The 12500-nt window shown below is 53.6% G+C and overlaps 2 non-coding genes and 1 pseudogene across 2 annotated transcripts; all 3 read right to left on the minus strand.

The window, feature by feature from the left end:
• Positions 1–7318, minus strand: part of LOC124774426 — a 10064-nt pseudogene extending 2746 nt beyond the window's left edge.
• Positions 7319–7506: 188 nt separating this feature from the next.
• On the minus strand, positions 7507–7661 carry LOC124773994. The gene has a single exon (XR_007014993.1). It is a non-coding gene; the product is annotated as a 5.8S ribosomal RNA (ribosomal RNA).
• A 343-nt stretch (positions 7662–8004) lies between these two features.
• LOC124774243 lies at positions 8005–9913 on the minus strand. Its single transcript, XR_007015232.1, has one exon. It is a non-coding gene; the product is annotated as a small subunit ribosomal RNA (ribosomal RNA).
• Between the last annotated feature and the right edge of the window lie 2587 nt (positions 9914–12500).

Raw genomic sequence — 12500 nt, forward strand, 5'->3', positions numbered from 1 at the left:
GCAGGCCTCACCTGAGTGAGTTTGTGGGCCCAGGCACTGGAGCCGTATCCTACTATTGGTGCTAAAATGCAGTTATGATACATTTTTGTTGCCAACGGAGGTAGATGAAAACGCCGTTGGGCTATACTAATCAGTTTATTTAAGACTGCTAATGCTTTTGAAGCAACATGATTAATATGTGGCACATAACTCCATGCCTCATCTATGAGGACGCCCAAATATTTCGCAACTCGTGTACGCGCCACTACTTTATTGTCTAATCTTATGATGGGGTCACGGGCCAATTTGCCCTTAAGGAGAATGTATTGAGATTTGTGAGGTGCAATTTCTAACTTAGAAGATTTACACCATTGTGTTAAGATCTCGAAAACATGGCCTGCATTTGTCTCTATTTCGGTACGACTGTCGCCCCCGATAAGGACGAGGAGATCATCTGCATATGCCACGACTCCTAGTGCTACATTGTTCTCCTCAAGAGTTCTCAGCAGAGGATCCATGTTTATATCCCAGAATAAAGGGCCGCACACAGAACCCTGTGGACAGCCCTTTGATATGTTCTTGAACACCACAGCACCAGGAGCCATGATTTTAGCAACCCTATTCCGGCAGTAGTCCCTCAAACAACCGTATAGCATTACCGGACACTCAATCTCCCGAAGACGAGAGAAGAGCGCCGGCCACCACAGGTTGTCGAAGGCGCCGGAGATATCCACCATGACTCCAAGAACATATTTCCTTGTAGATGAGTGTACAATACTTGCGACCTTATTTACGGCATCAGATGTTGATTTGCCTTTACGGAAACCGTATTGCATGTCACTCATTCCACGAAGGATTCTGTGACTTGACAGCCTTGAGACCAGCAGCTTCTCAAGCGTCTTTCCCAGGACATCCAAGAGGCATATAGGCCTGTAGGACTTTGGTATTGTTGGATCTTTTTCTGGTGACTTCTTTATTATTATCACTTCCGCAGTCTTCCAGCGAGTTGGGAAGGACTGTGTTTCCAGACACCTGTTGTATATCTTTGCAAGGCCTGGGGCTATCTTGTGCACAATATTCTGCAGAACTTCCGCAGGTATTGCGTCTGGCCCTGGGGCCTTGCGTCTGGCAAAAGAGAGTATAGCTGTTTGTACCTCCTCAACCGAGAAGGGGTATACTTGTAGTTCATTATTGTACTCCGTCTGATCCTGGATCCTAATCTCCTGTTGCATCTCGTTGTCCGTTTCCGGTCGGTCGTCAGGGAGGAGCACATTAAGTAACTCCTCAGCCGTCTCCACCCAGTCTTTCGTCATACTGTTATTGTCTCCAAGTCTTACTGTCGAGAGATGCATTGGAGAATGTATTTTCTCTCTCACCATTTTATATGGGATACCCCATGGGTCTAGGGTAAGATGAGACTTTACAAAGTCCTCCCAACTTCGCTGGCGATGTTGCCTTAGGGTTTCTTTGAAAATCCATTTTCGTCTCCTGTACAGGGCAAGATGGTATTGCCTTTCGTCCCGGGTGAAAGACGCCTGATAGCTGCGCCGTGCCCTTCTCATAGACTGCCTGAGCCGAGTGAGCTCCGGAGTCCATGGAGAGGTCGTTTCGCGTATGAGACGTCTTCGCGTCGGTATCGCTGCGGCCACTGCCGCCTTTATAGAGACAATCAAGGCCTCAACAGCCTCTTCCACGTTAAACGGGCCATCTTCCAACTCTGGAGGATTGAACTCTGCCTCCAGCAGGCCCCAATCGGCTCTCCCATAATCATATTGCGTTGTCCACCCCTCTGGCACGTGTTCCGCAAGTAGTGCGACTGAAAATTCAATTATGTTATGGTCACTTGTTGTGAGATTTTCTAGAACTTTCCAGTTCTGAATATTATTTGCTACGTTAACTGAACTCAGCGTCACATCTATGTGAGACGCTGCCCCGGCTCGACTCCTATAAGTAGGAGGGTTGCCAGGGAGGTTTATTACATGTAATTGATGTTCCATTATGAAATCCTCGAGCGCAATTCCTCTTTGGTCCTGGGCTCCACTGTGCCAGAGAGGGGATTTTGCATTACTATCCATTGTAATAATGAGCGGTTTGCCAGCCAGGGCACGCAAAACAGTTGTCAAATGCCTCAGGTATATTTGTATTTGGTCTCTGTATTGACAGTAAACATTTATGAAGAACCAGTGTGTATTACAATAATTTATCTCGATTACAGTCACATGTGTATTACAAAACTGTGTTAGAACAGTAGTTTTGATTAACTTGTTTATTATAACAATGACTGACATCGGATTTTGACCGATCGAGATCACCTGAGCTGTTCCAGGGAGGCCCGGGACCCTGCCTGAGGCAGAGTACGGCTCTTGTATTAATAAGATATCAGTATACCTTTCTTCAGCCAATTTGCAGAGCTCCTGAGTAACCAGTGAGCTCCGCATTGTATTTATCTGCAAACAATTTATTCTAGTCATGGGAATCTGGTGTAAAAGTGGCTTGCAGGCCAAGCCTGGGCAGGATCAAAAGCAATTCTACCGTGCATTCTAACCATATCTTCGTAAACTTTATTTAAATCAAATTTCCTACCCCTCCGGATGTAAACTTTCGAAACCAGATCAGATAGTTTATCGTATTCTGTGGGAATGTTTAGAGCAACAAGTTCTATACAGTCTGCATCCTCCAGAGTTGGAAATGTAATTTTATTTCCACGGGGATGCCCAGCTCGGACCAGCTGCCTCAGTGCGGCGTTAAGAGTCTGTGAGTTTTCCAACCTAGACAACCGCAGAGTCTCCTCACATATTAGGTAAGTATTTCCAGGCGGACAATTGTTAAAAGATCGTTTCTGTTCTTGAGTGTCTACCTCTACATCATCTACATTTACACTATCATCCAGAGTTATTTTATTTACAGATGTAACTACTTTGATCAAGTCTACAGTCTCATCTACCTCATCCATTTTTACACCATCACCAAAAGTTAATTTATTTACAGATGTGGCTACTTTAATCAAGTCTGCAGTCTCTTTATCTGTTCCCTTTGCAGGACCATCAGACGCAGACGCCGACGGCTCCGCCCCATCTCGACGAGAAGCGGAGCCCACCGCCATGGCCGCCGACGGTCCCAGTGACTCCGGAAGGCCGCCCCTGGAGGCCAGGAAGGACCCGACCTGACAGGAGAAGTCCTCCGTCTCGGGCTGCACTTCAGGCACCAGCACAGCATAGATCTCCCCCTCCCTCCGCGAGGAACTGTCCCCACCCGGGGAGGGGAGACCCGCCAGCCCAGCCGCCTCCACCACCATCGAACCTGGAAGACTCCCCCGGCAGGCCGGGGAACCTCCGACCTGGCACGAGAAGTCCACTGTCTCCGGTTGTACAGTTGGCACTGGAACAGAGTAAACATTAGCTATTTCCTCCTCTTGCTCACCATCCAAAGAGGACAGTGACTCTTGTAATTTCCTCCACCTTCCCGCATCTCTCAATGTTTTACTTGGCGACTTTCTACGAGTGACCTTATAGCGTGTCGCCATAGTCGGTCCTTTGGATTAGTCGCTGGAGAAGTATCTTGTAAGTCAAACACTCCTTACCAGGAGTGTTACATGTTCGCTTTCGATATCTGCATGGGATACACAGTGGAGTATCTTTTGTGCAATTCTTTTTGTCATGGGTGTCACACCCGCAGTTTCCACACACGGGCTTCAAAAAGTTACAATATTTAGCGACATGGCCGTAGTCTTGGCACTTAGAACACTTTGCTAAGGCCGTATAATCTTTCACTGAGATTGCATTATAGCCAATATATAGCCTATTTGTCACTATTATCTGCTTTCTCAGTGCAGGTGCAACCTCAATTGCGTAGTGTACCGTATTTCGGTCACGAGGACCTGCTTTAAATCGTATTTTTAACTGCTCGTTAAACTCCTCGCGAGTCATTTTTTCCTCGAAATTCTGTGCGTATAGACAATCCGTTACATCGTCCTGAGACATGTACGACGGTACGTCGTACATCATCATTAGGGGGCGACGTTTGCGTGGTTTCTCACATATAAATGAGTCTTTTAGTTTCTGGTTGTTAATTATTTTGTCGCTATCCTCAGTTGAGGCCACTTCTACAATTAGTACATTTTTTGTTGTTCTTATATTGTTAATTTTAATCTTGTCTACACGCGGGTTTATGCTCTGTTCGAATTTTTCTTTGGCCTTTTTAACATCCTCACCCTTTTTTGGTTTTATAAACAGAGTTGGGACTGATTTTTCTACGTTTTGTTTTATAGTCTCCTGGACTGTTCTTTTAATTGCCGGTGCTGCCGCTAACGCAGCTGCATAAGTCTTTTGTGGTCTCTGTTGCTCTTTGCGCAGGCGTTCATTTTCCGCCTTTACCTCTGCGTACTGACAGGGACAGCGGGAATCTCGTTAATCCATTCATGCGCGTCACTAATTAGATGACGAGGCATTTGGCTACCTTAAGAGAGTCATAGTTACTCCCGCCGTTTACCCGCGCTTGCTTGAATTTCTTCACGTTGACATTCAGAGCACTGGGCAGAAATCACATTGCGTCAACACCCGCTAGGGCCATCGCAATGCTTTGTTTTAATTAGACAGTCGGATTCCCCCAGTCCGTGCCAGTTCTGAGTTGATCGTTGAATGGCGGCCGAAGAGAATCCGCGCACCCGCGCGCCCCCGGAGGAGCACGCTAAGGCGGACGCGGCCTCGCAGCAAGGAAGATCCGTGGGAGGCCAAGGCACGGGACCGAGCTCGGATCCTGCACGCAGGTTGAAGCACCGGGGCGCGAACGCCGCGCAGGCGCGCGCATCCTGCACCGCCGGCCAGCACGAGGCCGACCAACGGCGAGAGCAGACCACGCCCGCGCTAAACGCCCGCACTTACCGGCACCCCTACGGCACTCACCTCGCCCAGGCCCGGCACGTTAGCGCTGACCCACTTCCCGACCAAGCCCGACACGCCCCGATCCTCAGAGCCAATCCTTATCCCGAAGTTACGGATCCAATTTGCCGACTTCCCTTACCTACATTATTCTATCGACTAGAGGCTCTTCACCTTGGAGACCTGCTGCGGATATGGGTACGAACCGGCGCGACACCTCCACGTGGCCCTCTCCCGGATTTTCAAGGTCCGAGGGGAAGATCGGGACACCGCCGCAACTGCGGTGCTCTTCGCGTTCCAAACCCTATCTCCCTGCTAGAGGATTCCAGGGAACTCGAACGCTCATGCAGAAAAGAAAACTCTTCCCCGATCTCCCGACGGCGTCTCCGGGTCCTTTTGGGTTACCCCGACGAGCATCTCTAAAAGAGGGGCCCGACTTGTATCGGTTCCGCTGCCGGGTTCCGGAATAGGAACCGGATTCCCTTTCGCCCAACGGGGGCCAGCACAAAGCGCATCATGCTATGACGGCCCCCATCAACATCGGATTTCTCCTAGGGCTTAGGATCGACTGACTCGTGTGCAACGGCTGTTCACACGAAACCCTTCTCCGCGTCAGCCCTCCAGGGCCTCGCTGGAGTATTTGCTACTACCACCAAGATCTGCACCGACGGCGGCTCCAGGCAGGCTCACGCCCAGACCCTTCTGCGCCCACCGCCGCGACCCTCCTACTCGTCAGGGCTTCGCGGCCGGCCGCAAGGACCGGCCATGACTGCCAGACTGACGGCCGAGTATAGGCACGACGCTTCAGCGCCATCCATTTTCAGGGCTAGTTGCTTCGGCAGGTGAGTTGTTACACACTCCTTAGCGGATTCCGACTTCCATGGCCACCGTCCTGCTGTCTTAAGCAACCAACGCCTTTCATGGTTTCCCATGAGCGTCGATTCGGGCGCCTTAACTCGGCGTTTGGTTCATCCCACAGCGCCAGTTCTGCTTACCAAAAGTGGCCCACTTGGCACTCCGATCCGAGTCGTTTGCTCGCGGCTTCAGCATATCAAGCAAGCCGGAGATCTCACCCATTTAAAGTTTGAGAATAGGTTGAGGTCGTTTCGGCCCCAAGGCCTCTAATCATTCGCTTTACCGGATGAGACTCGTACGAGCACCAGCTATCCTGAGGGAAACTTCGGAGGGAACCAGCTACTAGATGGTTCGATTAGTCTTTCGCCCCTATACCCAGCTCCGACGATCGATTTGCACGTCAGAATCGCTACGGACCTCCATCAGGGTTTCCCCTGACTTCGTCCTGGCCAGGCATAGTTCACCATCTTTCGGGTCCCAACGTGTACGCTCTAGGTGCGCCTCACCTCGCAATGAGGACGAGACGCCCCGGGAGTGCGGAGGCCGCCGCCCCGTGAAGGGCGGGGAAGCCCCATCCTCCCTCGGCCCGCGCAAGGCGAGACCTTCACTTTCATTACGCCTTTAGGTTTCGTACAGCCCAATGACTCGCGCACATGTTAGACTCCTTGGTCCGTGTTTCAAGACGGGTCGTGAAATTGTCCAAAGCTGAAGCGCCGCTGACGGGAGCGATTATTCCGCCCGAGAGCATCCCGAGCCAACAGCGGCGCGGGTCCGGGGCCGGGCCAGGTAGGTCCGTCATCCGGGAAGAACCGCGCGCGCTTGCCGGGAGCCCGAGCGCCCAAAGGGGCGAATCGACTCCTCCAGATATACCGCCGGGCAGCCAGCCAGGACACCGGGGCTCTGCCCAACAGACGCGAACCGAGGCCCGCGGAAGGACAGGCTGCGCACCCGGGCCGTAGGCCGGCACCCAGCGGGTCGCGACGTCCTACTAGGGGAGAAGTGCGGCCCACCGCACACCGGAACGGCCCCACCCCGCGGCGAGTGGAAAGGCAACCGGACACGACCCCGCCGCGGATTGCTCCGCGCGGGCGGCCGGCCCCATCTGCCGAGGGCGGAGGCCAGTGGCCGGATGGGCGTGAATCTCACCCGTTCGACCTTTCGGACTTCTCACGTTTACCCCAGAACGGTTTCACGTACTTTTGAACTCTCTCTTCAAAGTTCTTTTCAACTTTCCCTCACGGTACTTGTTCGCTATCGGTCTCGTGGTCATATTTAGTCTCAGATGGAGTTTACCACCCACTTGGAGCTGCACTCTCAAGCAACCCGACTCGAAGGAGAGGTCCCGCCGACGCTCGCACCGGCCGCTACGGGCCTGGCACCCTCTACGGGCCGTGGCCTCATTCAAGTTGGACTTGGGCTCGGCGCGAGGCGTCGGGGTAGTGGACCCTCCCAAACACCACATGCCACGACAGGCGGCAGCCTGCGGGGTTCGGTGCTGGACTCTTCCCTGTTCGCTCGCCGCTACTGGGGGAATCCTTGTTAGTTTCTTTTCCTCCGCTTAGTAATATGCTTAAATTCAGCGGGTAGTCTCGCCTGCTCTGAGGTCGTTGTACGAGGTGTCGCACGCCACACCGCCAGCCGGCTGTGCACGCTACCGAGAAAGTACCGGTATGCGAACCGCCAGGCGACGGGCGCGCATCGCACGTTTGAGGAGACGCGGCCGGCCCCACAGGCGGCCGCGACACTCCCAGGTCTGCGAAGCGGGGCAAACGCCGCGCGCTTCAGTATACGTAGCCGACCCTCAGCCAGACGTGGCCCGGGAACGGAATCCATGGACCGCAATGTGCGTTCGAAACGTCGATGTTCATGTGTCCTGCAGTTCACATGTCGACGCGCAATTTGCTGCGTTCTTCATCGACCCACGAGCCGAGTGATCCACCGTCCTGGGTGATCTTTTCTCAGTTTCCACCGTCTCTTTCGAGACGGTCGCATAGGCGGGAGTGAGGCGTGTGGCGGCCCCTGTTCCAGCGTTCTGTGTCCAACGGCCTCACGGCCGACGGGCGTCGTACGGCTCCACACCGGAGCGGACAGGCACTCGGGCGAAAGTCATTCAAAACCGGCGCCACGCGCCAGGTGCCGCAGGCCAGCCGCTCCAGCGCTCGTACCACACAACATTGCCGCTAGTTTTGAGAGGCACGCGTGGTTCCGCACGCGGCGCACGGCTACGGCGAGCCGTACAGGTAGCGTGTTGCGCGACACGACACGCACATCGAAAGACATGCAGTCTAGTCGGTAATGATCCTTCCGCAGGTTCACCTACGGAAACCTTGTTACGACTTTTACTTCCTCTAAATGATCAAGTTTGGTCATCTTTCCGGTAGCATCGGCAACGACAGAGTCAATGCCGCGTACCAGTCCGAAGACCTCACTAAATCATTCAATCGGTAGTAGCGACGGGCGGTGTGTACAAAGGGCAGGGACGTAATCAACGCGAGCTTATGACTCGCGCTTACTGGGAATTCCTCGTTCATGGGGAACAATTGCAAGCCCCAATCCCTAGCACGAAGGAGGTTCAGCGGGTTACCCCGACCTTCCGGCCTAGGAAGACACGCTGATTCCTTCAGTGTAGCGCGCGTGCGGCCCAGAACATCTAAGGGCATCACAGACCTGTTATTGCTCAATCTCGTGCGGCTAGAAGCCGCCTGTCCCTCTAAGAAGAAAAGTAATCGCTGACAGCACGAAGGATGTCACGCGACTAGTTAGCAGGCTAGAGTCTCGTTCGTTATCGGAATTAACCAGACAAATCGCTCCACCAACTAAGAACGGCCATGCACCACCACCCACCGAATCAAGAAAGAGCTATCAATCTGTCAATCCTTCCGGTGTCCGGGCCTGGTGAGGTTTCCCGTGTTGAGTCAAATTAAGCCGCAGGCTCCACTCCTGGTGGTGCCCTTCCGTCAATTCCTTTAAGTTTCAGCTTTGCAACCATACTTCCCCCGGAACCCAAAAGCTTTGGTTTCCCGGAGGCTGCCCGCCGAGTCATCGGAGGAACTGCGGCGGATCGCTGGCTGGCATCGTTTATGGTTAGAACTAGGGCGGTATCTGATCGCCTTCGAACCTCTAACTTTCGTTCTTGATTAATGAAAACATACTTGGCAAATGCTTTCGCTTCTGTTCGTCTTGCGACGATCCAAGAATTTCACCTCTAACGTCGCAATACGAATGCCCCCGCCTGTCCCTATTAATCATTACCTCGGGTTCCGAAAACCAACAAAATAGAACCGAGGTCCTATTCCATTATTCCATGCACACAGTATTCAGGCGGGCTTGCCTGCTTTAAGCACTCTAATTTGTTCAAAGTAAACGTGCCGGCCCACCGAGACACTCAATAAAGAGCACCCTGGTAGGATTTCAACGGGGTCCGCCTCGGGACGCACGAGCACGCACGGGGCGGTCGCACGCCTTCGGCTCGCCCCACCGGCAGGACGTCCCACGATACATGCCAGTTAAACACCGACGGGCGGTGAACCAACAGCGTGGGACACAAATCCAACTACGAGCTTTTTAACCGCAACAACTTTAATATACGCTATTGGAGCTGGAATTACCGCGGCTGCTGGCACCAGACTTGCCCTCCAATAGATACTCGTTAAAGGATTTAAAGTGTACTCATTCCGATTACGGGGCCTCGGATGAGTCCCGTATCGTTATTTTTCGTCACTACCTCCCCGTGCCGGGAGTGGGTAATTTGCGCGCCTGCTGCCTTCCTTGGATGTGGTAGCCGTTTCTCAGGCTCCCTCTCCGGAATCGAACCCTGATTCCCCGTTACCCGTTACAACCATGGTAGGCGCAGAACCTACCATCGACAGTTGATAAGGCAGACATTTGAAAGATGCGTCGCCGGTACGAGGACCGTGCGATCAGCCCAAAGTTATTCAGAGTCACCAAGGCAAACGGACCGGACGAGCCGACCGATTGGTTTTGATCTAATAAAAGCGTCCCTTCCATCTCTGGTCGGGACTCTGTTTGCATGTATTAGCTCTAGAATTACCACAGTTATCCAAGTAACGTGGGTACGATCTAAGGAACCATAACTGATTTAATGAGCCATTCGCGGTTTCACCTTAATGCGGCTTGTACTGAGACATGCATGGCTTAATCTTTGAGACAAGCATATGACTACTGGCAGGATCAACCAGGGAGCTGCGTCAACTAGAGCTGAGCAGCCGGCCGCCCGGGAGTGTGTCCCGGGGGCCCGCGCGAACACGCAAGCGTCCGCTCAATCATTCTGCAAACAGGAGGAGGCTGAGCTCCCCTGCACAATACACCTCGAAACCCTCTCAGGTCCCGGCGGCGCGCAGCGCCGTCCCAAGTACTTGGTCGGGTTCGAGAGAGGCGCAATCGCCCGGAGTTAGGCGAGTAGACGCTTTCGGTGCGACCACCCGTGCTCCCAACTGAGCTTGCCGCTGCCGACAGAGGCCCGGGAGCGTGCTGTCGTGGCATTGCCGGCGGGAGACAACACGCGCCACCTACGGTGACCGGCAGCTCCAACGCCAGCGCCACAGAAGGACAAAAGCCCCACTTGGGTGCCGAAGCGAACTCTCCCAGCACAGCGCACGCGCCAACACATCCGCACAGCTGCGATACAAACCACCAGCGAGAACCGCTGGGGCGACCGAGCAGCAGACGGCGTCGCGGCGCCGAGCGCCGGGCGGCGGCGCATCCTCAACGCACACAGTCCTCAATCGGACCAGCACACTGAAGATGTCCACCGCGCTTCGCACCGGGCCCGCGAGGACCTACTTTGGCCGCACGGCGCCGCGCGCAGGGTGCGCCGGCGCGCAGCTGCGACGCCTGCCGCGTCCGTCGGCCGGCGCGCCTGCCACTGGCCGCCCCCACCAGCCGGCTGTAGCGCGTGCGCCCACGCACCGCGCGGCCAGCACGCCGGGAGGCGCCCCCTCACCGGCCGGGGACGGTCCCACCCAGCCACCGCCGCGTATCGCTTCACACCCAGATGCCGTTCAGTTTCGTCGGCATGGTGGGTATCGCTGGAACAACCGGTTAGTACCTCAACCTATCGTCGCCATCACCGATTCACCCCTAGCGAGAACAACCGCACCACAACGGGTTACCATTTGTTCATTTGCGTAACTTCACCAGAAAACGCAGGCGTCCATCGCCATTTGCAACTTCAACGACTATTGCATGCCTGTGTCAGGTGTCACGCCACACTACGTCTGCCCACATACACGCAACAAAATGTGCACGCCTAGACAATACGTGGAAGGTGGCCCCCGTACGTATGCGATGTCCATTGCTCGAACGACTGTGAACCGGCCTCTGTAGCATGTCGCAGATATGGAACGCGGTGCACCATGCCATCACGGTGTGTGAGGAGAGACGACTAGGTCCGAATACATCAACAGACAGCTCATGCTGATCGCCATCCACGGCGTCCGTTCCTCCCACACGTCTCTATGGCGTACCACACTGCAATCCAGCTCTCATAGGGAGACGACACGTAGCTGCATGCACAATATTTGCACTGTATGGTCCGCCGTTTTTGGGCGCAGTCGTTGTACGGTCACACATGTGCCACGATGTATCATTCAGTACATAAGGACGAATGTACAGTACAGATTGTGGTTCACGCGTACGACATCAGCGGACAGTTGACACAGGCCGCACCACAACGTAGCCTGCGTACGTCGCATGCGAAGGGCATTGAACATGCAAACTTGTCACCAACCAGCTTGCGAAGGCAGGGGGCAAGGTGGGGACGTGGGGAGGGGTGGGGGGGGGGGCGGCATGTACGTCCTGCTGCCATCCACATTACAGTGTACAGCAGGAGCATGTGGAAAGTCAGCAAGACTTGCAAGGTGTTTAACATGAAGCGATACACAGGGGAGCGGGCAGTGCGAGTAGCGAACTATATTGCGAGGGTTGCGGGTGGGCAACACTACACTAATTGAACGAGTCGTATAACAATTACAGAGCAGGTTTAGGCAACAACGTGGGTTACGTTAGCGGACAACGTGGGTTAGGTTAGGGGACAACGTGGGTTAGGTTAGGGGACAACATGGGTTAGGTTAGGGGACAACATGGGTTAGGTTAGGGTACAACATGGGTTAGGTTAGGGCACAACATGGGTTAGGTTAAGGCACAACATGGGTTAGGTTAAGGCACAACATGGGTTAGGTTAAGGCACAACATGGGTTAGGTTAAGGCACAACATGGGTTAGGTTAAGGCACAACATGGGTTAGGTTAAGGCACAACATGGGTTAGGTTAAGGCACAACATGGGTTAGGTTAAGGCACAACATGGGTTAGGTTAAGGCACAACATGGGTTAGGTTAAGGCACAACATGGGTTAGGTTAAGGCACAACATGGGTTAGGTTAAGGCACAACATGGGTTAGGTTAAGGCACAACATGGGTTAGGTTAAGGCACAACATGGGTTAGGTTAAGGCACAACATGGGTTAGGTTAAGGCACAACATGGGTTAGGTTAAGGCACAACATGGGTTAGGTTAAGGCACAACATAGGTTAGGTTAAGGTACAACATAGGTTAGGTTAGGTTACACGTTGTTGTAAGGAAAGGTGTAGGGGGGGGGGGGGCGGGGGCGGGGGCGGCAGGTTCGTTGATAGTGATTATAGTAAGTGAATGCTTGTGACATGATGAGATTTGTCACGTCAGGATGCACCTTTGGCTTATTAGAGGCGGCGCTCCAATTCTATGCTTGTGTCAGACCTGTGTCTTTGACTCATGTCATTGTTTGTGGGCTGTGA

The sequence above is a fragment of the Schistocerca piceifrons genome, unplaced genomic scaffold (genome assembly GCF_021461385.2).
Source record: "Schistocerca piceifrons isolate TAMUIC-IGC-003096 unplaced genomic scaffold, iqSchPice1.1 HiC_scaffold_961, whole genome shotgun sequence".
NCBI classification, from domain to species: Eukaryota; Metazoa; Arthropoda; class Insecta; order Orthoptera; family Acrididae; genus Schistocerca; species Schistocerca piceifrons.